Source organism: Sebastes fasciatus, chromosome 12 (assembly GCF_043250625.1).
Source record: "Sebastes fasciatus isolate fSebFas1 chromosome 12, fSebFas1.pri, whole genome shotgun sequence".
Lineage (NCBI taxonomy): Eukaryota > Metazoa > Chordata > Actinopteri > Perciformes > Sebastidae > Sebastes > Sebastes fasciatus.
In genome coordinates this window covers 27285102-27312973 of record NC_133806.1, presented here as the reverse complement: position 1 = coordinate 27312973, position 27872 = coordinate 27285102, and the positions used below count along the sequence as shown (strand labels likewise).

At 41.0% G+C, this 27872-nt stretch overlaps 1 long non-coding RNA gene across 1 annotated transcript; it reads right to left on the bottom strand.

The window, feature by feature from the left end:
• Positions 1-218: 218 nt before the first annotated feature.
• Positions 219-27023, bottom strand: LOC141779605 (uncharacterized). Its single transcript, XR_012596362.1, has 3 exons — positions 26866-27023; positions 3258-3342; positions 219-1037 (listed from the first exon to the last, which is right to left on the bottom strand). It is a non-coding gene; the product is annotated as an uncharacterized LOC141779605 (long non-coding RNA).
• Between the last annotated feature and the right edge of the window lie 849 nt (positions 27024-27872).

Genomic DNA, 27872 nt, shown 5'->3' with positions numbered 1-27872 from the left:
CCCCTTTTGAAAATGGCCATGCCAGCTTTTCCTCGCCAAAATTTAGCCCAACTTTGGAGCGGAATTTAACCTACTTCCCGACAAGCTAGTATGACGCTCTAGCTACCTTCACCCTAGCCCTAAAACTGAACCTGCTACAGCCTCTGAAAGACAGTAGAGTCGGACGGGTCTCATAGGGTTAAAAAAAAAAATTGCAAACGTAGCACTTCAATTTCTTCAGCCTTGTGACCCCCTGTTGTCGTCCTGCGACCGACCCGGTCAGATATTAGTCCCTAATGATTAACAGCAGCTTGTGTCGGGCTGTCCTTATCTCTGTAACATATGTGGGAGGCCAGGAGTAATGGGAGTATGGGAACAAATAACAGCTGATAAGAGTGGGCGGAGGAGCATGTGGAGTGTGTGTGCGCGTGTGCGCTTTATGCATGCATTTGCATTTATGTGTGTCAGCGGAGAAGGCGAGCGTTTGTTCTTGAAGGAGTCGCCCGGCCTTCGCAAGAATGGAATGTGCCTCCGTGTACCGCGCTGCATACCATCGTTTTTCGCGCGCACACACACATCAGCATTGTCGCACAGTGCATTAACAACCCACAAAGCAATTTACAGGTCACACTTGCGTGCAAAGGTCATAAGAAGTGTTTTCAATAAATCACACTAGAACACACTACAACAAGTGTGTGTGTGTGTGTGTGTGTGTGTGTGTGTGTGTGTGTGTGTTGTGTTCTTCAGTGAAAAAACACAGGAAATGACCAAAGGAAATGATGACCCGAGGAGTGAATCATGTTTTACAGTAAAACAAATACTTTTAATACAAATAGAGTTATCTTTATCTCCGTTATTGTAATCTTAATTACAATAAAGAGGGCGCCTTCTTAGTGAGAAAAAACCTTTCCACATAATCTCTTCTCGGCTCTTCCTGCATTTCCTCTTCTACTTCATCACAACACAATCTGGGTTTTCCTGGCACGGACGCAGGAAAGACAGACGTCAGCAACACAGCGCGAGGCGTTGTTGGGAAAGGCTGCGAGGAGGGGCAGGGCCTTTTTGGATAGAGAGACAGATTAGAGCATTTAGTGCCAAACGCTACATCACTCATAACAAATAGGGAGTGAGAGGAGCTGGAGTTCGGATGCAACGTGAAGGGCTATTATCATTAAGTTTAATGGATTGAAATCGCTGCGAAACTGCACGCTTGTCTAAACAGTTTTTGCTCACTCACAAGAAAGAGGCGGATTGGAGGGTGAAGGTGAGGGTAAAGAGGGAGAGAAGACGAGGCCCTCGTTCATCAAAACCTAGACAGGAGGTCAGATTTAAGCCCTGCGAACTGCAGGAATCTTTCTGTATCTGAATTGAGAAACTGTTGTAACAATTATAATGAGTGTTAAAGGTTCTCTATATGACATTCAGAACATTAATATAACAGCGAACAACTACGCTGCTATTGACACACTCTCACTCACAACTCGTCAAATACCACCGCTTTGGTCAGTGCTCCACGGCATCGGAGACCGACGCACGGGGAACCCCTCTTGCGTTACTTTTGGATATGTCAGGGACGGCGTGTCAATATATGCTTGTTAAATGCATAGTGTCCTTTCAAAATAAAGTTCAGTTTTTTACAGGAAGTTAGGTTTAGGCAACACAACCAATTAGTTAATGTTTGCAAACGATCGTGGTTGACGTTAACTTCACTGACTAGCGACTCCATCCACCCCAACCTCCTTCCTACGCGGACTTTGACGCTCATTATACTTCGTCACCTGGCTTCCTTAGAGCCAGCCCTGCCCGTCCTGGCTCCCTGGGTCACGAATTACAGTGCATTACTTTTCGTTGGTATGATCATTGAATGAGAACAGCCTGACTAAAATGACTGCCATGTTGGAACAACAAGTCCTCCAAACTACTTCATCCTCTTCCGAAACAACCCATATGAGCTTTATGTGGGCCTTTCTTTTGCACAAGAGTCATCATTTGCAGCCCTTGTCGGTCATTTCAGGCATTTACAGAAATGACCAATGATTTTTATTTCCTTGCGGGGACATTTTATACACACCCTTCATTTCTGTGGGTGAGACTACCCGTAGCCCCCAAAAAAATCTTGATGCAGCAACATGTTCGTCCTTTACTGTATATACACTACAGAATGAAACAAACATATAACAGCAAAAGATACGTTTTGTTTAATGAGCTTCACCATATGTGATATTACGGTAAGTATGTTATTTATTCATAACTTTGATTCCAAAGTAAGCATTTGACTTGCCCCAAACTGCATGTGATTATCATAAAGTGGGCATGTCTGTAAAGGGGAGACTCGTGGGTAACCATAGAACCCATTTTCAACCACATATCTTGAGGTCAGAGGTCAAGGGAACCCTTTGAAAATGGCCATGGCAGTTTTTCCTCGCCAAAATGTAGTGTAAGTTTGGAGTGTTATTTAACCTCCTTCACGATAAGCTAGTATGACATGGATGGTACCAATGGATTCCTTAGGTTTATTTCTAGTTTCATATGAAACCAGTATCTTCACTCTAGTTTTAAAACTGAGCCTGTGACAACCTTGAACATTTTAAGTTGCGTTAATGCGTTAAAGAAGTTAGTGCCGTTAAATTGAATTTGCGTTAACGTGTTATCGCGTTAACTTTGACAGCCCTAATTGAATTACAAAAACGTGAAGTAAGAATAAAAACAAGGTACGATTTTATTTGTGACAAGAAAAAAAATCACATTATGATTTATCAATCTTTAATACTGTGTAATAAAGTTAATCTCCCCCTGCACAATACTGTATAGTACTTTAAAATGAGAGTACATGTACAGTGTTCTGCGTCTGGGCTCCATGTGTGAAATGCTCATGATTATGATGATTCAGATTGTGGTTATTACTGTTGCTTTTATTATGTAATCTCCAGTCCAGGATTATTAAGACGGTTGGAATGTGTCTACACGGTCTCTGACCAGATGTCAGTTTGATCTTCAGGACGATATTAATGAACGCTGACACCGTTGGGGGAAATGATCATGCGATTACTGTACGAGCACATTTATTCTTGTGCAAGTTTGATAAATGAGAGTCGGTGTTGCTATACACTCATCCTGAGCCTGGACTCCTCCTCTCTCTCTGGCACCTTTTACTGTAACCCTCCCTGACTCGGTTTGGCCGTTGTGTGCTGTTTGACTCCCCGTTACTTCCTCCTCCTCCGCCTCCTCCTCCTCCTCCCCGGCTGAAGCGGCTGTGTGAATGTGCATCTGTGGTGTACCTCAGACATCAGATGTCACGGCTCAGCTTTGCTTTTAGAGGTTTGGCCTTTCACCTCTGCTGTTTGGAGTCCTCAGACTGTGAGTCTTGATGGGAGGGGAAACACAAGACATGATTCATGGAACAGAGAGAACATGATATAGTTTGCATGCACACACAAATGTGTTGACAAATGAACATGCTTGCATATACTGTTTTTACATGTAGACTGACACAAACAGACCCTAAAAACATGTGTGACCATGCCTGGTCCTAGCTCTAGTTATACCAGCTGCCTCTGGTTCACACAAAAAGACAGCTGATGGACATTATGGAGAACCAAATACTGTACAAGTACTGCTATGTGTACTGTATGTGTGTGTGTGCAATAAATTTACCACCATAGTAAAAGAGAAGTCTCCGTGCAGTCAGACTGTTAGTGTGACGTTGCTTCTCAAAGTGTGTGAATGTGTGAAGGGTGTTAAATGTGGTAGCTGGTTACATCAGATGATGTCTCTTTTTGTCCTGAGTGGACTTTAGGCTGTCACTTAGTAACCAAGAAATCTTAAACAGGAGTCGTACTAATCAATACTTGTATTTCACAGCAGACATTTGGACATGTCATAGTAGGACAGGTAGGTAGCACAGTAGCACAGGTTTTATTAATAACATAAACAATGCTCTGTTCTAATCAAGTTTCCCACCAGGACCCTGAAACTGAAGCAGCTAAATGGAATCCAACCATCGTTCATTTTATTATTTACAGAACACCTGTGCTTTATACAGTGTAATGTGGCATGTAAAAGTGTCGAATGAATAAACTTCGTTGCCAAAGTTTTTTATTTTTATTTTAAATATGACCAAAACTGACTTTTGTAGAGATCCTGGCATATTAGGCAAAGGCAATTTGGCAATCCTGAACTTTATCCAGCGATATCTCTGGCAGTTGTACAGCTAATAAAAAGAGAAATGCATTGATGGAAAGATGAAAAGCTTGCTGTTGTATTGGTCGCCATTCTGTCATGAAGGCAAGGGGGTGAATTTTGACCCTTGAGTGACCATGCGCCCTTTATTTGGGTTTCACGTTTTTCTCAGGTTAAGAAGCTTTTAAAAGCCTTAAAAAATAAAGAGGGTAAAAAACATGTCTGTGATTTTCTGACATCTGATCTAATCAGCTTGTACACACGTTGGAAATCATCAAGAGTCATAAAAAACAGTTTTCTGCAACATTTAGGAATATTAAGCGCCTATTTGGAGGCCATTTTGAAAAGATTGCACGACTTTTCATAACATATGAACCTAAATCTGTATCAAATGTGTTGCTTTCATCGCAAAATGCATAATCATTATGCTTAAAGGCAGGGTTGACGATGTTCTCCAGTTTACGCTATTTGTTATATTGGTTGAAATGGTCTTTACACCCCAACAGCGATCCCGACATCCATCCAGCTGCTGTAATCCTGTAAAAACGTCTAACAATCACGGCCTCGCGGTCCGCTTGGAAAGAACCAATCAGATGCCTCCCTGCCTCCCTGCTCATACTCTACCCTTGGCGTGCACCAGCCTGAACTCAAAGCGCGTCGCCGCCACATGTTTACTGGAGAATGGAAGAGACACTCAGCCCTGCAGTAGCACTGCCGTGGTTACTTGTCGTGAGGTAGCGTTGTTGAGTTGAGGTCCTCTCTCCACTCTGTGTCTGTGAAGTAGTTACGATGCGGCGCTGCTCGTGCATGTGTGTTGGGGGGGGGGGGGGGGGGGGGGGGTTTGGACGGAGCTCCTGAGGTGATGCTACATTCAAATTATGCTAGCTTTACAACATCGTCGACCCTACCTTTAACTGCCCCGCTACATTAGCCATTATAAGCTACTGGTCACACCAGACCGACTAAGGCCGTAGCTGCAAAACCTGTGAGTGCGATGAATTAAGCAAGTGTCCATTTTCTGGCTTATGAATTAAACTTTTTATTTGTAAGAAGACAATTGTGTCATTTCTTTTTTTAGTTGCATAGTCTGACTTTAAAGGTGGAGATTGTACTTAAATTCATCAGTAATTTAGAAATCAACAATTTACAGACTTGCAGATTAAAAGGGACTGTTTGTAACTTCTTACACGTGTAAATCACCCGGGTTGGTGTCCCATGTGCGCTTGCGTGTTGCTACGCTGTTCAGACAAGACTCCAACACAAACTACACGAAAGCACCAAAACCGCAAAGTTAAATCTAGTGAAGCCCGTCTTGCAAAACAGTGTTGGCCGCGGTCGGAGGACGCGGGGGAGACCATAGCTTTGGTCTCTAGGGCCGGAGTCTCTGCTGTACTCTGCTCTTCTGCTCCTCTGCCTTCCTGCCTTCACTCAGCTCGCGCCACCTCACGTGCGTGCGCGTTCACTCCACACTGCAGAAGAGTTAGTAGCTCTGAGAATATCTAGTGAATGTACAGTGGACGTTTGTGCAGAAATAACTGCTGCAGCTCCTCCAGACCAACAGAGGTTTTTCGTGTCTTGTGAAGTGACGGGGCTCCGCAGAGAGAAACGTTATCGTCTCCGACCGGGTGCCGGTGTCTCCCTCCGTCCACGGTCGGGAGGTTGAGGCAGGAAAAGCCAACACTAGGATCAGCAGTGATTCATGGAGAGTCCTTCGTCTGGTCAGCTAACATTACTGCCAAGCAGGTGAAATATAGAGTGATATTGTGGTTTTAGCTGACGTGTGTTGCTTCACTGTTTTGAGCGATGCTTATTCAATATAATGTAGAGCGAGCAAGCACGAGCCCAACGCTGACTTTCTGTGACTTAACGGCCACAGGTGTCGCTGTTAACAAGCATTTCTGATTCTTACAAACAGTCCCTTTAAAGCTAAAAAAAGACTAAAACACTTCAGAATCATTTTTGAGCTTGACCATACTGCACATCATTGGTTCCTCCGTTGCCACACATCATGAACGGGATGATGAATCGTGTTTTGAGGGTAAGATGTTTTTTTTTTTCTTTACGCCATACAATCGCTGCATTCAGTTAGAGCCTGAGATGTACAGCATGAGTCAGGTTATGGAAGTACAACCACAAGACTTGTAAAATGCTTCCTCTCATTTCTCAAGCTGGCAGGACAGGAGTGCTCTGTGCTCAGCTGGCAAAACCATCACACACATACACACACACACGCGCGCACACAGAAAGACATCTGCTCAAACACTCACCCTACATGGTGCTAAGTGAAAGTCAAGAGATGTTTTGATCTCAGAGAAAGACGGAAAGAAAGAAATCCAGATACTTAAAGTGCAGATCTGAAGGAAGGAAGAAAGATTAAGCAGGAGAATAAAAAAGGAAGGTACTGGTAGAGAATAACACAAAAGAGACATTACAATAAAAAAGATTTTATACTGTACAGACGTGGAAGGCTGCATGTTGCACACGTTTTTAACTACCCGTAGAGACTGGTGGAGCTGCAGGAAAGCAGGGGCTCATCAGTCAGCAGAACACGATCTGTGCACGTTGCCGCCCTGTGATTTCCCCACTGTCGCTGTTAATCTACTTCCTAACCTCTACGGTTGTGCTTCTGCAGCCAGAACAAAGCCCCCCCGAGAGGGGAGGGGAGACGAGGCAGGAGATGAGAGAGGAGGGAGTTCTCACGCTGCCTTCAATTTCATAGAATTCAATTGTTATAATTTGGCTTTCATTTTTCTATAATTTATGGCTTTTGAGTTTGCCTTTAATTATGTTTGCCTTTTGATTTTATTTTCTCAAATGATTTTGGTACAAGAGATCAGAGGAACTATGCTGCACACATTGCAATAGATCATTTGTGCAAACAGTTCATTGACATGCTTTCTTATGAGCAGGGTCTGAAATGAACTTTTTTCACTGTCTGCCAAGACAGCCTGCCAAGTACATTTTTTGTCTGCCACTCATATATTTTATCTGCCACTTTTGAAATCTCTGCGCTAAATGAAGGAAGAATATTTTAGATCTGATGTCATTCAATGTTAAATATATTTTACACAAAAACATTTTATGCATGGTAAATTACAGTGTTCAAATTACACCGTGGCTTCCGGGGGTGCCCTATTTTTCGGGGCAAAGAGGGTACTGTAATTTGTTATTGTCATGTATAGTCGTTATTTGCATAAAAACACACATTCAAATGATTAGGATTATTTAAATATTTGCTTTGATTAAAAAAAATCTTGGCAACCTGCTTAGTGTTAGTGTTAAACAGGTCATAATTCTCTCTTTATTATGTATTTTTATCATTGTAATTTGCCTTCACCCAATAGTAATTTTTTCTGAGCAGTTTGAACGCCTCATGATAATAACTCAATGGCACCTCCGTTAACATTAGTACCTTCATTATTTAACCAATCAGGACTGTGCTGCCCATCGGCTGCTAACAGGTAACGTTACTAACTCTCTTCCTGCTGATTTTCGTTGTTCGCAGTGTAGCATCATCGGGAAAAAAATAGGGATGCATTCCTCAGGTTTAGTAGCGTCACGCTTTTGAGCTTTTTTTAAACACGACCCCATTGGAAGGCAGCATTCTGGTAGCGTGGCGGCGCGATTCGAGAGATTGGGCATTACGTTAGCCGCTCCTCATTTGCATAAAGTTGAGGTAGGGTTAGGGTTAGCAGTAGGAGTGCTCAAGCACACCTACATTTCATCTCAGCACCCTTAAAAAATTATTATAATTATTATGAATTATCAAAGGGCTTTATTTCAACAGGTTTAACATCCAGTATTCTTTATAAAGTCATGATGTTACACACTCCGGTACAGTAGGTGGCGGCATTCACCTTAAACGTTGGTAGTCCGCCAGTAAAACCAAAGGAGAAGAAGAAGAAGGAGGTAGTGGTTTTAATAGTGATGGTGCAGATTAAAAGCACAAGTTAATTGAAATGTTTGCAAATAAAATTGCTGAATGTTCTGACTGAGAACTTAGGGTCAGATTGGTCGTTAACATAGATATCACGTTTGCGATTTGACGTGCGTCTGCGCGTCCGCCATATTGGAGTGGTCAAGATCCACTAGTAAACAAATACAATACTCAGACCTCTGAGTTTCTTCAAAACAAGAGTCCATGTATTAGTTCGGGGTCCATCAAAGTCTTTTTGGTGTCTTTTCCAGTTTTTTTTCTTCTCTTATTTTATGGTGTTTTCATCTAAATTATTCATCACATCTCATCACAGTCTTCTGTACATGTTGCTTGTTGCTGTGTACATTTTAGTTGAAGGTACATTGAGCTTGCTGTAATTGCTTCCCTTGGACCTTTCTTGTTTTTTCAACAAGTCATGAAACCAAAACCATTATTTTCTTTTTGTTCCAGGCTGTAAACTTGTTTATTTCTGCTGTCAAGTTGGGCATTTTGTTGAACCCCCAGGTTCCATTAGAAGGCAGCAAAAGAGACAGTTGACTATCACCACTAAGCTACATCCACCCGCAGCACAAACACTAAAACACAGACAGACTGTATTAATACACAATGTTCACAAGCATTCAAAACAGCGCACTCATAAGAAACAGATGGGTAACAGGTCTCATCACATATGGATCTCAGCTTGGTTATGTGTCACAGCTTTAGTCTCTGCTGAGTCCAATGGGTGTAGGTCTCTAGATGAGTCACTGGCTGACTTAGAATTTCTAGAGAAAAATATCTTTCTTCACTTCCACATATTAAAATGATGTGTTACATTGTTGTTGCGTGTACTATATGTGGGATCATCAACACATAGAAATGAGCGTTAGCTTCTAATTAACTGCATGAGCATATTGGCATTACATTGGATTACATGTTTAATATTGTATATTTAAGATGTTTGAGGATGCTTAAAATAATCAGCTGTCAGATACTGAGAAGTGAACCCCCAACAAGGTAAATCTATGCTCTGAACACAAAAGAAAGCTTTTAGAAACGGGATGATCAACTTCCATATCAGGGGCTGAAGACTGAGGGCGGGCTCACACCAAGCATCCACGAAGAGCACCGCACTTTGAAGCAAATTTTACATACGGACCACGTTTCAAAACAGCAGTCCACAAATCAATGGGTGACGTCACGGTGACTACGTCCACTTCTTACGTATACAGTCCATGGTTCAACCGGACTAAACAAGGTCGGTGTGAACGCGCCCTTAAAGTTGAATCAAGACGGACATATAAATACTAGGTTTTAAATAACAAGTGAGCTTGTGCTTGGTCTTGGGAATCATGCTCATATGATCATACGTCATAGTCATATGTCCAAAACAGATATATCACAAATGAGAAGCTGATGATTCACGTCAGCAAAAAGATCTGTTGGTTGATCACAAGGTGATGTACTGTACATGGCTCTAACATATTTTAGGGACACTATTTTAAGGGTCAAAGAACTCGTGATTCACAGTTTACAGTTTTTTTTCTTCTGTTGATCGATGAGCATAAATGAATAAAATAAAATAAAACAACCCAGCTACTACTGCTTAATGTTTGTGAGTGAATGCATGAATATTTGTCCAATTAATACACTGAAGCCGGCTTTCAGCATAAGAAAGGTCACAGAATTATGACAAAGACCTGGGCCCATATTGAATCAGTTTTTGTCAGGTACTTAGCTCCACTAATCCCCTCAATACGGCGTATTGAGTCGCCGTTGTTGTGAAAAAGCTGATAATCTGAATTACAAACAGATATAACCATCAACCTGAACTTCTCTTTTTGATTATTATCCTTATAATTATTAGTAATAACTCCTCAACTGTATTACATGATTTTTTTTTACAGTGCAATTGGTGAAAAGTGAAAGATGTCTCCATGCAGGCATTTTGCCCAACATTTCTCACGCAAGGGAAAAGAGGGATGGAAGAGGGACAGAGGGAGAGGAAGCAGTAAGGAAGCACTTGAAATAATTCAGCATGGGAAAGTGACAGAGGCCTGCATGGGATGTGAAAAACAAAAGAAAAACCCAGAGAGACGGTGTAGGGAGGGAAGTGAATATCATTTCATCTGTTATATCATCATAATTCTCCATTCACCTCACATGTTTCCTCTACACTCGACCTGCCAGATCGCTGTTGCGGAAGGGCCCTCCCAACAGGAAAGAGATCATTTATTTCTCTTGCTGACCGATGCTGGTAGTACCGGCTGTGGGCAGTATTTGTTTTGGGTGGATCAGCTCTTCCTAATGAAACCCAGTGGGCTGGAAAGTCCGTCGAGAGAAGGCGGGGGGATGTTTTCAGCAGTGATCGGTTTGGGTTGATGTGTTAGAAATACTAATGAAAGAAAGGGGCGATATTTGAAAACTCAAAGACAACTTTTATAGTTGAAGCTGCAGAGCTAACTTACAGTCACCATCATATACTTTTGCTTCTTAACTTGCCCCTCATATTCCCTCCCTTTCTGTATAAAACAGGAAATAATGCTGTCTTTCACTTAGTTTATCCTGTTTCTTTGGTCCAATATTGTGCCTTGCTGCATGTCTGTGTGTCCTCACAACAGATCCTCTCCACTCACTTCTACATGTTCTTCCAATCAGTGCTTCAAAACTTTTATTCTTCCCGCATCCCCCCACGATGAGCCATCGTAATTGCTGCAAAACAGACGATGTGCATTTCATTGTGTTTCGTGTCTCTTTTAATGGTGGTTTGATGCCACTTTTGGTCAAGTGGATTTGTCATTGTATTGCAAATTGTCTGTGAATGCAGTCGTGTGTGTGTGTGTGTGTGTGTGTGTGTGTGTGTGTGTGTGTGTTTGTGTGTGTGTAAGCACACATGGCCGTAATTCAGAAAAGTTACGGAAAGTTGCCTGTGTATCATTTACCCTGCACAGTTCATGTGTTTTCTGGACTGCTGTCTAGACTGCGTGAGCACACATTTCATGAAAATAAACACAGTCACAATATTGCGTAAACACACTTGTAAATCACACGCTTGGCCAATGAGGGTACAAGCTGTACTGTTTTTGTCTGACAATTTATTACTAAAGTGAAACTAAAGTCTAAAGTTAGCTCAAATTTGATTTAACGGCACTAATTTCTTTAACGCATTAACGCAACTTTAGGTTGTAGCGGGCTCAGTTTTAAAGCTAGAGTGAAGATGCTGTGTCAAAAAAAAAAAAAAACTAAGGAATCCATTTGTACCAACCATGTCATACTAGCTTGTGGCAAAGGATGCTAAATAACGCTTCAAACTTACGCTGCATTTTGGTGAGGAAGAACTGGCATGGCCATTTTCAAAGGGGTCCCTTGACCTCTGACCTCAAGATATGTGAATGAAAATGGGTTCTATGGGTACCCACGAGTCTCCCCTTTACAGACATGCCCACTTTATGATAATCACATGCAGTTTGGGGCAAGTCATAGTCAAGTCAGCACACTGACACACTGACAGATGTTGTTGCCTGTCAGGCTGCAGTTTGCCATGTTATGATTTGAGCATATTTTTTATGCTAAATGCAGTACCTGTGAGGGTTTCTGGACAATATTTGTCAGTGTTTTGTGTTTTGAATTGATTTCCAATAATAAATATATACATACATTTGCATAAAGCAGCATATTTGTCCACTCCCATGTTGATTTAAATTAAATACTTGACAAATCTCCCTTTAAGGTACATTTTGAACTGATAAAAAATTTGATTAATTTGCGATTAACTATTTTAATCGATTGACAGCCCTAATTATTTAGTTTGATTTCATTTTCTAAAGCATTTCTTTGCATTAGAACAACTATTTTTATGATTTCCCTCTATATTTGAAAGGTACTATATAACAACGTTTCCTATATTGTACGTCTATACACTGTTCAACACAGCACAGTCAGTCCCTCTGGTCCTGCTGACCAAGAGGCTCCATCTCCTCTGGCAGCGAGCCGTGGCAGTGGCCAAAGGCTTAGTGGAGATCAAACACTCGCTTTAACCAGAAAAGACAAACCAAAGCTCAATTAGCCCTGTGTACTTAAGTATCAGCTGACTGCAATCACACCATCAGGGATTGTCAGCAGAGGAAGACAGAACCAGACTGGATTAACACGACTCTTCTCTTCTTGTCATATTGACTTGCAACAATGAGCATTACAACATTTTGAATGTTGAAGAACTTGTCACACTTAAAGGCTTTATTTTGGGCATCTAACTAAACACCAATTGACTTCCAGACGAGGGAACCAGAAGTGCTAAAATGCTAACTCATTTCCAGGTTTTAGGAATCATTCCTGTAGCACTCTATAACTGTCCTTTCGATTGTGTTTACTTCCACTTCCTCCTCCAATCTCCTGTTTATTTGTTCTCATCCGGCTGGAGGGGAGCTTGTTTAGCTACAAACAATGTCAGAGTTATTGATTTGAACTTCCTAATACTTTTCATTGGACAGATTTAAATCCATTTAGTTCACTTTCTTGATTTATGAAGAATAAACAAAGAATGAATCATTTAACCAAACATGAACACAATTCATTTACACAATTTATAGTTTGTAACTCAAAACTGAAATCCTTTTTCAGAAGGTCTTCAGTAAATGACAGAGCCAACATGGAGGAAACCGATACACAGTCCACTCAGCAGGTCCACTGACTTTCTGTTGGCACAGACTCGGGATGATTTCTGTATAGACAAGGTTTCAGGGGTTTAAGCAGCCATCGCATTGGATAAGAACATTGTTCTCTTGGCTTACTGTAGTTATGCATTCTGTATAATTTACTATGTAAGTTCTTCATAACCTTAAAATAACCCTATCTGTTCCATGTTCAAGCTGATAAAAGCTTGTTTGCTCCATACTAATGTATTCCAGTTTTCTCTGCACAATAACACTTGGTCATTATTTTGCAATACTGTCTTCTGTGACTAATAGACCTACACCAACACATTATTTACTCAAGAAAGAATGCTGGGAAAAAGGGAAAAAATGTGTTTTCTGTAACAGTAAGGTCAGTGCACACAACACATTCCCACTCCCAACTTGTGTCAAATACCAACACTTGGTCAGTGGCCCTATACGCAAACTATAACGCTCTAGATACCCATGTAGTGTCAGTTTAAGCTCGTTCAACCTGTCCTTACTCCCAACTTGTCAAATACTGCCATTCGGAAATGCCCCTCAGCATCGAGAACCAACGCACGGAGGCACCCTTTAGCAACAGTATGTGACGAGCCGGGCTTTCAACTAACTCCAATGTAAACTGTGGCGTCATTTGACAGTCGGAACAAGTGAGACTCTGCTCAGGGCGGGTGGCCGATGGGCCAAACAAACACAAGACTTTCTACCAGGAGACCGCTGTTCGTGTCCTGTGTGATACTTAAAGTAACGTTGACTTATTCTGTCACATGAATAGACACGTGAGTTGTTAGTATCATCAGCACGAGTCACGTAAGTTAACGTCAACCACGATCGTTCCCTAACCCTAACTAAGTGGTTGTGTTGCCTAAACCTAACTTCCTGTGAAAAAGGAAAAGATCATGGTTTGGGTTCAAATAAGTACAATTGTTATGTAATAAAAGGCAGCATTTGTTAAGTAATTTACATACGGACGTTGATTTAGTATTTAAGTTGCGTAACAAAACTACAGCAAAATAATTCAACGTTAACTTGGTTTCACGCAGGACACGAACAGTGGTCTCCTGTGAAACTCTGTGTTTGTTTGATCCTTCCATCCACTCCGACCTCCTCCCTGAGTGGACTATCGCGCTCGAAAGCCTGGTGCATCACATACAGAAACTAAAGGGTGCCTCGGAGGGGGGGGACACTGACCAAGTATCGGCATTTGATGAGTTGGGAGTGAGAACAGGTTGTTGCAAAACATTGTGAGGTATAGTAACTTTGGCAGAGGTGGACTCTCATGTAGAGATCAAGCCATGATTTAATGATTATGTTGTTGGAGGGACTGGGTGGTCAGGGGTTCAGTATTTGGGATGTGGACAGTGCTGGGTGGAGCCCAATAATTAAATGAATGAGCAGGGAATTAGTCATCATCGTGTTGGGATTTGGCAGGAACACATAGGCACGATGTGGTGGTGATTTGGACATTATCCCATTGATCCATTTGGGCGCAGTTGTTAAGATTTGGAAAAGAGCGACAATGCATCAACCCACTCTGAGTTGAATTACACCCAAACTATTTCTGCATCATTTGAGAAAAATAGGTGTGCCTCTTGCTTAGTATGACACACTGTACATGCTGCTAATTTAATACTGAAGTCACTAGCTAATACTTTGTTTTATTTTCAACGTTTTCTTCATAATTTATTGTCATATGGTGGTCATGGTCATGACTTCTTTCCTCTCCCTCAAGCCTCAGACTGTTCAAACGGTTTGATTTCTTATTATATCATTGATTTGTATAGGCCTAATGTTTTGGAAATAACATTTTCAGATTTGGGATTTTATTTGTTTAGTTTTCAGACGCATTTTCAATATAATCCTAATTATTACCATATGTGCAATGTGGGTAATGTGCAATATATGTTGTTTGTGGCTTTCATTGGAATGTGTTTCTCTGTTTACATGTTGATTATTGTTTGTTTTTAATGTTTTTATGTATTGATGCTGCTGTGGAGGCAGCTGATGGTGTGCACTTGAGTCCAAGACAAATTTCCCCAAGGGGACAATAAAGTGTATCGTATCATATAACAAACACAAGTTTAACACTACAATTTGTCAAATAACACAAATTTTATTGGTGACCCACTCAAATGACCACAACTCACTGCATTGAAAAGCTGATATGACATAAAGTGTTTGTAGCCTAATCATTATAACAGTTTATTGAAGAACACTTACATTAAACTGCCTGTTTGGACTGATTTCCTGGTACTGGCCTTTGCCTGTCTTACTAAGTAAAAGCTTAACCTCACTGTTAAATTGCCTGACTCCTTTTTGTGCTTTTGGGTTCCATTCTTCTAGTTTTGCTAGAAGCTTTACATCTACAATATAAAAAAATATCACTACATATCCCACTCTGAATTTTGAAGAATTTAGGTCTTAAAAAAACGGCGGTTGCTAACAAGTGGCTAAATACATTGTGTATACTCACTCTCATGCGACCGTGGTGTAGTTTGTGTATAGCCTTACGTTAGCTTTTTATTTCTGGCGCTTGCATTTACACTTTGGGGGATGACTGTGGCTCAGAGGTAGAGCGGGTCGCTGACCAATCGGAAGGTCGGCAATCCCCGGCTCCTCCAGTCCACAAGTGTCCTTGAGCAAGATACTTAACCCCAAATTGCTCCTGAAGGCTGTGCCATCGGTGTGCGAATGAGTATTTAGATTAGATCCTGATGGGCAGGTTGGCCACTTGCATGGCAGCCTCTGCCATCAGTGTATGAATGGGTGTGAATGGGTGAATGCTGACGTGTAGTGTAAAGCGCTTTGAGTGGTCGGAAGACTAGAAAGGCACTATATAAATGCAAGTCCATTTACCATTCATCATTCAAAAATCATAAAAGTGGTGTTCATTTGTGGAGATTATCTTGCTGAACAAAACGTGTAAGTATCATAAACGTTTGTTTTCCACAGAGCTAATCTTTTGCAATGATCCAAAACCCAATGGAACAATCCCATTGGCTTTTTGTGAAGGGAACCAGGGCGATGCTAACTTCCTGGTTGGCCTACACAAATACGTCATCCCTGCACCACTCTATATCTACATAGGGAGCGGGTTCTCTTCACGGAGCTGGCCGCCATGTTTCTAAACCAACCAAACAAACCAAAACACTGTTAACTTTTCCTGCTCGAGCCAGAGTTCATAACGTTACTCGCTCTGGAGTTAACCCCTGTCACTCCAACCTCTGTTGGTTTTGAGGAGCTGCAGCATTAATTTCTGCACAAACTGCCACTTCCACTGTACATTCGCTTGATATTGTCGGAGCTAAACTAACTCTCTTCTGCTCTGCTAGCTCACTTGTTCACTCACACTCTCTCTCTCTCTTGCTTCACCACTCACTTTCCCACGTACACAGACACTCTGGCTCTTTTATTCTTCAAATGACCTATCTGACAACAACTGGCTCTAGATAGGGCCATTCCAGCAACATGAGCGATCAGTGCGCCTGCACAAGCCCCTACAGTGTTTAGGCACCAAAACTACTCAGTTGGGTTTGATCTTACACTGTACATCTTTAAGTCATTTTTAATGCAGGGCTTTTACTTCACCACCACATGATACTGCTACTTTTACTTTACTTTACAACTAGTGAAGGCTCTGAATACAACACCACACATACATACACTCAAACAGAGCATGTGACAGTACTAATGTCGAGGTACTGAACGTATTAGCATAGCAGATGTCTTCGATTAATGATTACCAATCGCAATCCAGAAGCAGACACTCACACACACACATGCAAGTTTTCAGGCAAGGAAAAGAATCCCTAAAGGAGCAATGATCTCTTCCCAAAGATAGTTTAAATTCTGAGGTTTTCTCAGAACAAAGTGTCCCTGAGTGGTTGGAAGAGATCAAAAGTGCGTACAGTAAGTACTTACATCCATTCTGCAGAATTCTGTCTCTTGATAGACAGAAGAGCAGACAGGAGTACTCACTTACTCATCTGCACCTGCTGCTTTACTACTTACTGTGTTGTGTCTGTGGTTGGATTAGTTCAGACTGATTAATAACTGACAACTACAATCCAGGAGCACACAACACAGCTTCACAGCAGTTTGTGAAATAGTCATGAAATTGAATCTATTGGATTTGTGCACATAGACACGAATTTCGCTTTTTCCACTCAGCACGAGTTTCAACAACGTATTTTTAGTGTGTTTTCCTACGAATGTCCACTCAAGTCTTTTCAAAATAAAACTACTTAGATAGGCTTAGGAAAAGATTGACTTAGTTAGGCTTAGGCAACAAACTACTTTGTTAGGTTTAGGAAAAGATCGACTTAGTTAGGCTTAGGCAACAAACTACTTTGTTAGGCTTAGGAAAAGATTGCGGTTTTGGGTTTAAATAACACCGGAAGTGCCGTAACTTCAGTACGGAAGTTACGTGACAAAAACTACTTAGATAGCTTTAGGAAAAGATCATGGTTTGGGTTAAAATAACTGCGGAAGTGCCGTAACTTGCAACAAATAAATCAACACTTCACATGGCACACGAACGCCGGTCTACTGGGCGAAAATCGTGTTTTTTGACCCACCCATCCACACCAACCCCCTCCCTACACAGCGTTCACCACTCTTTCAAATTACTTGGTTTACATACAAATTTATTTCATGCTGACCATCACAACAATTTGTGTCTATAAACACAAATCAATACATTCAATTTCGTGACTATTTCGCAAACTGCTGTGCGACAAGGCTGCATGTACACATACACCCACATAGCGTAGTCTCATTAGGTTTTCCTGTCTTGTTCTTTAAATCAACAGACAGCTGTTGTATAGACTGTACGAGTATGTTGTGGCTTTACTCATCCTGCTGTCATCGTCCTGCTCTCCACATGTGTTGTCTGCCTCACAGAACTGTCTGGGTGTCCTCTTTAGACAAACACACAGACCACTAGAACCTCTACTCGTAGCCCGTTATTAGAGGCAGGACCTTGATGACATTATGGTTGACTCTTCAGTTCAAGTGAAGTTCAGCTGTCTGCGGACAGAACATCAGCAGAGCTGTAATCTCTGTGCAAAGTCTTCATCAAAACTGATATTTAAGAACTTTATTTGGGATTTGGTTGTCTATATCAGCTCAGGTCTGATCACTCCAAGGGCTTAGGTATCATTTCAACATTGGTGGGGGCACATATTAATTTTCCTCCAGGAAATTTTGAGGATTTAACACTTCATTTCCTGCATTCTGGTGAATGTTTCTGCATCAATTCATGGTGGAAATGTCTTTATAATGCGGTATTTGAAGAGTTGGGAATGAGAACGGGTTGATTAAAAATGTAGGTTTTTGTCCGTCCCCAAAATGCTGGTAGGGTGTATGTAATCCTGTGTGGACAGTTGGGATTTTAAATTGCAAATATTTACTCTCTTTTTAACATCAAGGCTTGTTTTAAAGCATGCAGTTAGGGTATAATGTGTCAAACTATTTCCTGCCATTCTGCACCAGCACTGCAGAGTTTCTTAAATTCTTGCTCTGGTGCAGTGGAGCAGCACATGTACAGTACATACAGTACTCCTCTCTTCCATGGTTCCATCTTTAATGATCTCTTTGTTCAGCCCACCAGAGTTGAGTCTAATCCATTCAGCCCCTTCACTCCAGGACCACTTTGATGTCAAACTCCCTCTCTGCGTTGCCCCTTGGTCCTTTCCACTTGCCCTTTAACCTCTGTTCATTTTTCCATCTCGCCCTCATCTCCCTCGTTCTCCTCCTCACATGTCTGTTTACGCCTGTTGTTAGGCATGTCCCCATGGCGACCAAATCTGGGCCCTCAGACCAACGTCTGGGCTCGCGAACATATCTGGAGAGAAAGAGTGGAAACGAAGAGGAGTGAGAGAACGAGAGGAAGCCAGAGAGAGAGAGAGAGAGAGAGAGAGAAAGAGAGAGAAAAAGAGATCCGATCCAAAACACTCTCCAGACATGGCAGCGAAAAATACATCTGTCTGGGAAAAGCGAGTCCAGCTCTCCAGCTTTAATTATCTTTTAAGACGCACATGGGGCAAGTGAAAGATTCCAAAATGTAGGGACCAGGAGGGAGGCCAGGGAGATTCATGCTGCAGATTCCTACGACTTTTTTTCTCTTCACAGCGGACCAACAAGAACAAATAGAAACAGTATACAAAGCAGAAATGATTAACAGAGGTACGGTATGAAGGGATGGAGATGGAAAGAGAAAGAGCATGTGAAAGGGACACCCACAGACAGGGGGTCCCATTTCAGTATCATCCTCGACCAGTTAAACATGAGGGAGGCCTTAAATGAACCTGCTGTGCAGAGCAGCATCTGTTTGCCAGAGAGCAACTTGAGGCCTCCACCCTGGACCAGACCAACACTGAGATCATTGTTGTTCCACAGCCCTCGCTGGGCTCTAGCAGTGGGGCTCCACTGTGGTAGGTCTTCACTAGGATTTTACAGTATTTTCCAAAGTTATTTCTGCTCTATTAGATAATACTCCACGGAGTGTGATGGGTAGACGGGAGGAAGATGCAATTGATAGGTAATTATAAAATTCCAGAGGTCACAAGATAACGGCTTGTGATGTAATGTTGGGTTGGTTTGAAAGGCACAGTGATAGTGAATCTGTTGTAACCCGTTCTCACTCCCAACTCGTCAAATACCGACGCTTGGTCAGTGGACCACCGAGGCGCCCTTTAGCGTCTTTATGAGTCGCACCGAGCTTTTAACTAACTCCGACGTAAACCCATCTGCGTCAGTATTAGATGGCCAGAGCAACTGACATAGTATAAAGAGCAAGAAAGTCCGCTTAGGGAGGAGGTAGGGTTGGATGGTTGGGTCAAACAAGCACTGACTTTCACCCAGAAGACCGCTGTTCGCATTCTGTTTGAAAGCAAGTCAATGTTGACTCATTTTTCAGAGCTGTCAATCGATTTAAATAGTTAATCGCAAGTTAATTGCACAGTTTTTTTTATCTGTACAAAGTGTAAAAAATGATGGCGTGTGCTGCAGTGTTCACTTCAAATTCCTCATGAAGTTATTTATCAACGAATGAAAGCCTATAGCATGTTATAAAACTGACATGGCCATCATTCAGTCATGTCAGTCTATTTAAAGCTGCAGTGGGTAGAAATGGAGCAAATATGATTAAAAAAAAGTTATTTTTATAAAAACGGTCACTATATTCTGACTACTGACCTACTGCATGAGACAGGTAATCTGAAAAAAATCATGTGCCTCTGTGTCCTCCGGTGCTCCTAATGGTATCTGCAAGATTTCACAGACCGGAGGAAAACAACCAATGAGAGCCGAGCTGGAGCCTGGCCATCTCTGAGCAGCTGTCAATCACTCACAAACTCCCATCATATGGTCAAACTAGGCAGAGCTGATCAAATATGAATCAATATTCTGTTACTGTAATGCCTATTTCTCTTCTCAGATGTTTTCAGAAATATCTTGTAGTGTACTGTTTAGCTGTAAAATGAGAAAGTTTGTGATCCGACAGCCATGTTGAGATCAGTTGAGGAAATACCAAGCACCGCCCACCAGCCAAAGCACAGCCAATAGGAACGCTCTCTCTCTGAAATGACCTGTGATTGGCCTAAGTCTCCCATCACGGGCTAGGTATTTTAAAGCCTGAAAACAGAGCCATGAGGAGATGCAGAAGTCTAGTTTTCTCTCAGAACACTTGAATTACAATATGCTGAAAGGTTATTGTGGAATTTTTGCCCAATGATGCCAAAAACATTCTGCCTACTGCCACTTTAATGCCACCACAACTGCATCAAAATTCAATCCTACTGCGGTTCCCTGGCTTTCATTACAACGATGGAATTATGCCTCGGTTAACCCTCCCGCAGTGCCCCACATGAATGTGCACTCACACACGGCTCATCCTGTTTCTTGTCCACAACACAACAGCGGTCTGACAGTTGTTTAAACTAATGACATCACTCACACCGGAGCAAATTCCATGATGCTGAGTATTGTTGTTATTTCTTTGTCGCTGTGATGCTCTCCAGTGCACGAGAGGTTGTTTTTTACATGGAATATATTGGTGCTTTGTGTTTCATGACTCAGTAGTGTTGTTGGATATTCAGTAAATCAGTAAGGATTTCAAACACTTTCATGTCACAGACCTCAAATCAGGACCCATATCTCTCAAGTCACCCCCCGGGAGTCATGACAATATAGTTCCAAATTGACTGGTTACTCTTTCTTTCCTCCATCTCTTAACATCTGTGCTGTCTTTCTGTATCCTCATCCTTCTGGTTTGTGGTCTCCTCTGTGAGAACATCATCACTGACATACAGACATCTATGCAACTGTGGCTTAAGTTTAGCCCAGAGGCTAGAGTGGTTTAGCCTTCTCTTTTGATTCCAGCCCATCCTGGACATCTGGCTTTCATCTTGGCACAATTGAAAACATAATACTGTTCCCATCATGTAAAGATCCACTCCAAATATTTCCCCTTGCCCATTTCACAGGAGATCTTTCCACTATGTCTGAGGTTAGGCTGAGATGACAGAACAGGGCAGGAAACTGGTTCAAATTCCTGTACTAGTTGAGAGCATTATGGTGGATATTGTCAACTAGTACTGTTGCTTCACTAAGAAACTGGTGGCAAAATTTGCTCTGGAGCTTTACTAAATAAATAAAGATAAACAAATAAAACATATAAAATATCTACATACTGTAATAGTTCAAATCAGTTGAAGAAGTATTCAGATATTTAATCACAATTAATTGCCCATTTTTTATCTGTTCAAAATGTACCTTAAAGGTAGATTTGTCAAGTATTTAATACTCTTATCAACATGGTAGTGAACAAATATGCTGCTTTATGCAAATGTATGTATATATTTATTATTGGAAATCAATTAACAACACAAAACAATGACAGATATTGTCCAGAAACCCTCACAGGTACTGCATTTAGCATAAAACAATATGCTCAAATCATAACATGACAAACTGCAGCCCAACAGGCAACAACAGCTGTCAGTTTGTCAGTGTGATGACTTGACTATGACTTGCCCCAAACTGCATGTGATTATCATAACGTGGGCATGTCTGTAAAGGGGAGACTCGTGGGTACCCATAGACATTACCCATTAACCCATTTTCAGTCACATACTGTATCCTGAGGTCAGAGGTCAAGGGACGACCTTGGAAAATGACCATGCCTATTTTTCTTTGCCAAGATGTAGCGCAAGTTTGGAGCGTTATTTAGCTTACTTCACAACAAGCTAGTATGACATGGTTGGTAACAATGGACTCCTTAGCTTTTCTATGCTCTATTGGTACAAGTATCTTCACTCTAGCTTTAAAACTGATGCGTAAATGCATTAATGAAATTAGTGGCGTTAAAACTAATTTGTTAAAGCGGTATTGTCGCGTTAACTTTGACAGCTCTAATTCCGACAGACAGTATAGAAAAATAATGTGTTTTTTAAACATTAAAGTATGTTAACATGTTCTAGTAGAAACCCCAAAATACAAGTTTGAACTTGAAAATGAGCTTGATATGTCCCCTTTAATGTGGCACTAGTTTGAACCAATTTGTTTGTTAGTTTAATCTTTAACAGTTCATCATATTTTATTAGCTGATCGCACGTTAGTAAAGTTGGATATACACTGAAATATGGACATACTATAGGTATCTGAGAATTGTACTCAACTTGAGTAAATGTACTTTTAGATCTGTTTCACCGCTGGTTCAGACGGATTCAGCACAGCGTAAGAATACATGACAGAAAGGCGGAGACATTGCTAAAAGAGTGGGACGGCAGAAACACAATCGAAATGAAAAAGGAGAGCGGCAACAGCTGAACAAAAAGAGTGTGTGAACTAACTGTCATGCTTGTAAACCGTGTTGGCTGGGGTTTCCCCAGACCTATCGAGGCATTAACTTATCTTTACCCCCACAGACTTCAGTGTCTGATCATGGTGCAAATATGCGTTTGTGAAACACGGCCCCATTTGTTATCTCTAACTGTGACTCACGCTCTTGTAGGTTTAAGGTGGGGGTGTCTGCACATTCAAATGAAACTGGCCCTGACCAGCTGTGGATCCTGCAACAAGACGGTTATATAACGGCAGCGGTGTTGACAAAGACGTGTTTGATGTATGTCTCGCAGGTTAAAGATTTCTGGGTCTCCTCACACACTCAGCACAGCCTTGGGAATAAAAAGGGGCCTGTCAGGACAAGTGTTTTCCCTCTAAGCTATAGATTTTACAGAACATGTCAGATAATACAGCAGTTTAGATGTCCACGCTTACAACTCTGACTACAGTACAATATAAATGAGTGTGAATGATGGCACAGTTTTCTGGTATGGTTCCAAACTGCTGATAATGTACAGTAGTGTAAAGCCAAAGGAATGCTGCCAGGAAACAAAGCTTTCACTGTGTGTCGGGGAAATATCTTCTCTATCTGCCTCTCTGTGGTTTGGAAATATCCTCCCTCTGTCTTCCATGAAGCCTGTGCAGTGTAACTGAATGGAATGATGCGGTACAAGTGAGCACACATATGTACTGTACATGCACGCACTTGAATACTTAATTGGACGTGCTCTCTGCACACAGAGCGTCCTGTTAAGTGGATCTTTTATTCAGCTGAAATGTCATACAGTGAGAGCCGTAGGGGTCGCGTGGCCGGGGGGGTCAGGGTGAGGGGTCGGAGGTCAGCAGAGTCAGATGAAGCAGCTGATTGTGCAGTGGGACAGTGGCCCTGAACATTAGGAATGAGTGAGTCGGCGGCGAGGCGGCAGAGAGGCAGAAAGGTCAAGATGAGCACGATCAGCCGAGCTTTGTGCTATCACATCGTTTCTAGGGCTGTCAAAGTTAACGCGATAATAACGCGATAACAGCACATTCGTTTTGACGGCACTAATTTCTCTAACACATTAACGCAATCCATCTTTCAGAGGCTGTAGTGGACTTAAAGCTAGAGCGAAGATACGAAACTAGAAAACCTAATGAATCCATTGGTACCAACCATGTCATACTAGCTCCAAACTTGTGCTAAATTTTGGCGAGGAAAAACTGTCATGGCCATTTTCAAAGGGGTCCTTTGACCTCTGACCTCTGACCTCAAGATATGTGAATGAAAATGGGTTCTATGGGTACCCACGAGTCTCCCCTTTACAGACATGCCCACTTTATGATAATCACATGCCGTTTTGGGCAATTCATAGTCAAGTGCGCACACTGACACACTGACAGCTGTTGTTGCCTGTTGGGCTGCAGTTTGCCATGTTATGATTTGAACATATTTTTTATGCTAAATGCAGTACCTGTGAGGGATTCTGGAAAATATTTGTTATTGTTTTGTGTTGTTAATTAATTTCCAAAAATAAATATATACATACATTTGCATAAAGCAGCATATTTGCCCACTCCTATGTTGTTTAGAATATTAAATACTTGACAAATCTCCCCTTAAGGTACATTTTGAACTGATAAAAAATTTGATTAATTTGCGGATAATATTTTAATTGATTGACAGCCCTAATTATTTTGTTTGTAATTCGTGATTAATTGCGATTAATATTGACAATCATGCAATTAATCGTAGAACATCTTTCCACTCCTTTCATTCTCCATTTCTCCACAAACCATAACTTCAGGTGTCTTTGCGTACACACTTGCATAGCTTGACATTGTTTTCAGACAGGTTTGAGTCAGGAACGTATCTTGAAGGATGTGATTTGATGCTCTCTAGTTTTGCACTTTAGGTTGTAATTATAGAAAGGAAGGCACTGAAGACATCAATGGATCTTGTACAAAAAGACAGCAGCCCCTATGTCATATCAAACTGTTAACTTCCTGTTTTATCATGACACAGCATTCTTAATTGAATAGTTTAGATTTGAACTGTCACTGTACACAGAGAAACTTGTTCTAAGACTTCCCATGAGATGCAAAACAATTCGGTTGAAATGTTTCTGAAGTACAAATAACGGGGGTGGGTGTAGGTGGATGTATTAGAGTGGTGTTGTGTTCTGGAGCCTGGATATGATCAATGTTTAGTACTAACATGACCACATGTGGGTGATTCCTTTCAGGAGGTTTTGGTGCTTTCAAAAGTGATTCAAAAACACAACAACACCGCCACCTACAGGCAACAGTTTTTCAACACATATTTTCTTTCTTTTTTTTACAAAAAGGAATGCATCAATTTATCTAATGACATTACCGCAGTTCGTGAAGTTCAGTTCATCTGTTCACAAATTTGGAGTTTTTGATTATTATTTCCTTTTGTCTGTATTTGTTTTCTTTTAAAGACAGGAGAGGAGAGGTATGTATGACCCCTCTCATAAATAAATAATAAATCCATTTCTTTAATGTTATTATCAGAATGACACAGATTGATTACTCATATGTTTACCTTTATTCTCTTATTTATATTTATTTGTTTTTAATTGTAATTTCCCCCTATCTGCATTTGTTTTTATAAAGAGAGGAGAGGTGAGGAGATGAGGAGTAAAAAAGGAGTAAAGAAATTAGTGGCGTTAAAACAAATATGCGTTAACATGTTATTCTCGCGTTAACTTTGACAGCCCTAATATGTACATATCATCTGTCACTGTCAATATAAATCCTATACGCTGTACATATAGTATATAGACATCTTTATATGTACATACTGTACATAATCATCCAGTCCATGTATATCCATTCAAAATGTATTTCTTTGCACTATTTGTATGGTTTACAACTTCCAGAACCCTTCACTTGAATAAAGATGTTTTATTTCTTATTTTATTGTTGGCTATTGGTGCTTTTAATATATATTTATTACACGGCTTTGTTGAATACTCGATTTCGATTGGTCAATCACTACTTTCTACGGTCTGTTATTTCTTTATAGCAGACCGTTGCTTTATTTAACAGACCGTTGTTATGGGCACAGTTCTAATATTTATATATACACCTATTTTTTTTCTCAACATACTTGTTGTTGTTAACTGTCCTGTCTATCCTTTACCTCTTATTGTCCAGCTTTGTTGTCCTTGTTCTTACTCGCTGTTATTTCTATTCCTGTGTGAGTACATTGAGAGAGATGCAAAGAGTCACATTAATGTATGTGTACGTACTTGGCAAATAAATTTGATTCTGAGCCCTTATGCGCCTTACTGCCTGCACATTGTCCATCATCTGATAATAAGTGTATTCCACCATCAGTCGGGTCTTCAGCAGTTTAACATATTACAATATGATCCCGTATGGTCACGGCATCGAGTTTTTATCCCATATCTCTTGAAAACACGCTGTGATCCACAGAAATATTGTCTTACCTTCAGCCTTTTGGGGCGTCTTGCTCCTCTCCCTCTGTCTCTTTTTTCCCTACATGAATACAAACACATTAGACTTTCCATCTTACATGAGCTGATAAAAACTCCTTTCAGTGACTTTGTTTCATAAGCTCTAGTGTAGTGGTGTTAACGTGTATGAGTTGTACTCTGTGTCAGCAGAGTGTACATACGGAAATGTTGCTGGATGACCAGTCGGGGTGTCGCTGTGAGTGGAGCTGTCGCTCTTTGTCTGCCCCTTCATAATATTTGGCTTGCTCCTCTTTCGACAGCGACTTCCACTGTGGACAGTTGACAACACACTGTCACACACACCGACATACAACTACAGGTCGAATAAACAGGAACAAAAATAAATGACTCAATAAATAAATAAATATGTCATTATAAATAGCAAAAATAATATCAAAAATTAATGTATTCATTAATGAATTGATAAAATGTGACATAAATTTATATTTCTGTTTTAATTTGCTTCTTTAGTTATTTATCTTTGTAATACAGTAACTCTCTTATTTATTTACTCTTCTGTTTAATTTTTCCTTTTATTTATTTAAGTATTTATTTTTATAAATGTTTTAAATGTATTTATTTATTTTTACATTTATTTTATATTTATTTTTAAATGTATTTATTTATTTATGCATTTATTCATTTCTGCATGGTTTTCCCTTTGAATTTCACCCTTGATTTATTTCCCCAAACTTATTTATTTCTGTATTCTTTTCTTTATACATTTCTTTATGCATTTCTGCCTCATTATGCAAATGAGGGGGCTGTCTCACAGAGCAAACCCACTTACCCTCTGTCCCAGCATGGTATTTATCGCAGCACTCCCGCTGATGTTCAGTTTGGCCACAACATTTGGCCTCTGCTCCTTCATGAACAGCACGAAGGCATTTGGCAACTTCTTTATATACAGTATGGACGATCATCCTGTTGGTCTTCATGCTTTCTCTTTCTATGGTAATAGGGAACATCAAAGTAAGCACAATAATACAATACATGTGTGAAATGCATCCTTGTCTGTGCTGTATTCTACATATAGATTGTAAAAAAGAGTATCATAATATTCAAGCTGGCATCTTGATAGACAAATCAAACAACAGCTGCAAGAAATTAAATATAAGGCGAATGTGGTTTGATTCATGAGTTGGTGCCCACTGCCACACAGATCATGAGCCAATCACAAAAAAAGCAGGTTGCTGACCTTTACATTAGATAATATAAAGAACATAACTGAAGATACAAACAGAAGCTCAATATCTGTGTACTTTGGTGTTTGTTTGTTTGCATTCATGTGTGTGTTACTTCCAGCCCTCCAACAGCAGGCAGGTTCTGGGTATAATGCCTTCAGAGAGCTGCACCACCGGCTCACTGTTATACTAGAGACACACATACACATAGATGAGCTGCAGTGATGTCATAATGCTGTAACGTTACCACTAAATTCACCTACCTTCGGCAGATGGTTCTTCTTCGCGAACGAGTCGGCTCTTTGAGCCGGCTCTTTCAAGTGAAGACAAGAGCCGGCTCCCATCCGAGAGCCGTTTTAAAAAAAAAAAAAAATTAATTCAAGGCAGACTGATAGGATGATCTTCTCCGGGCCACGGGCACTCCATGCACTGACTGTTGTGGTGTTAATGACGTCCTTGCGACCAGTCAGGTGATGACAGACAAGGATCATACCATCAGGCAGGGAGGGGTGGGGGTGCGGGTGCGCGGCGCGTTGGCGGTCTACAGGTACAGAGCAGGAGGGAGAGGAGAGAGAAAGAGAGAGAGGAGTGCGATGCACGAATAGCAGACATG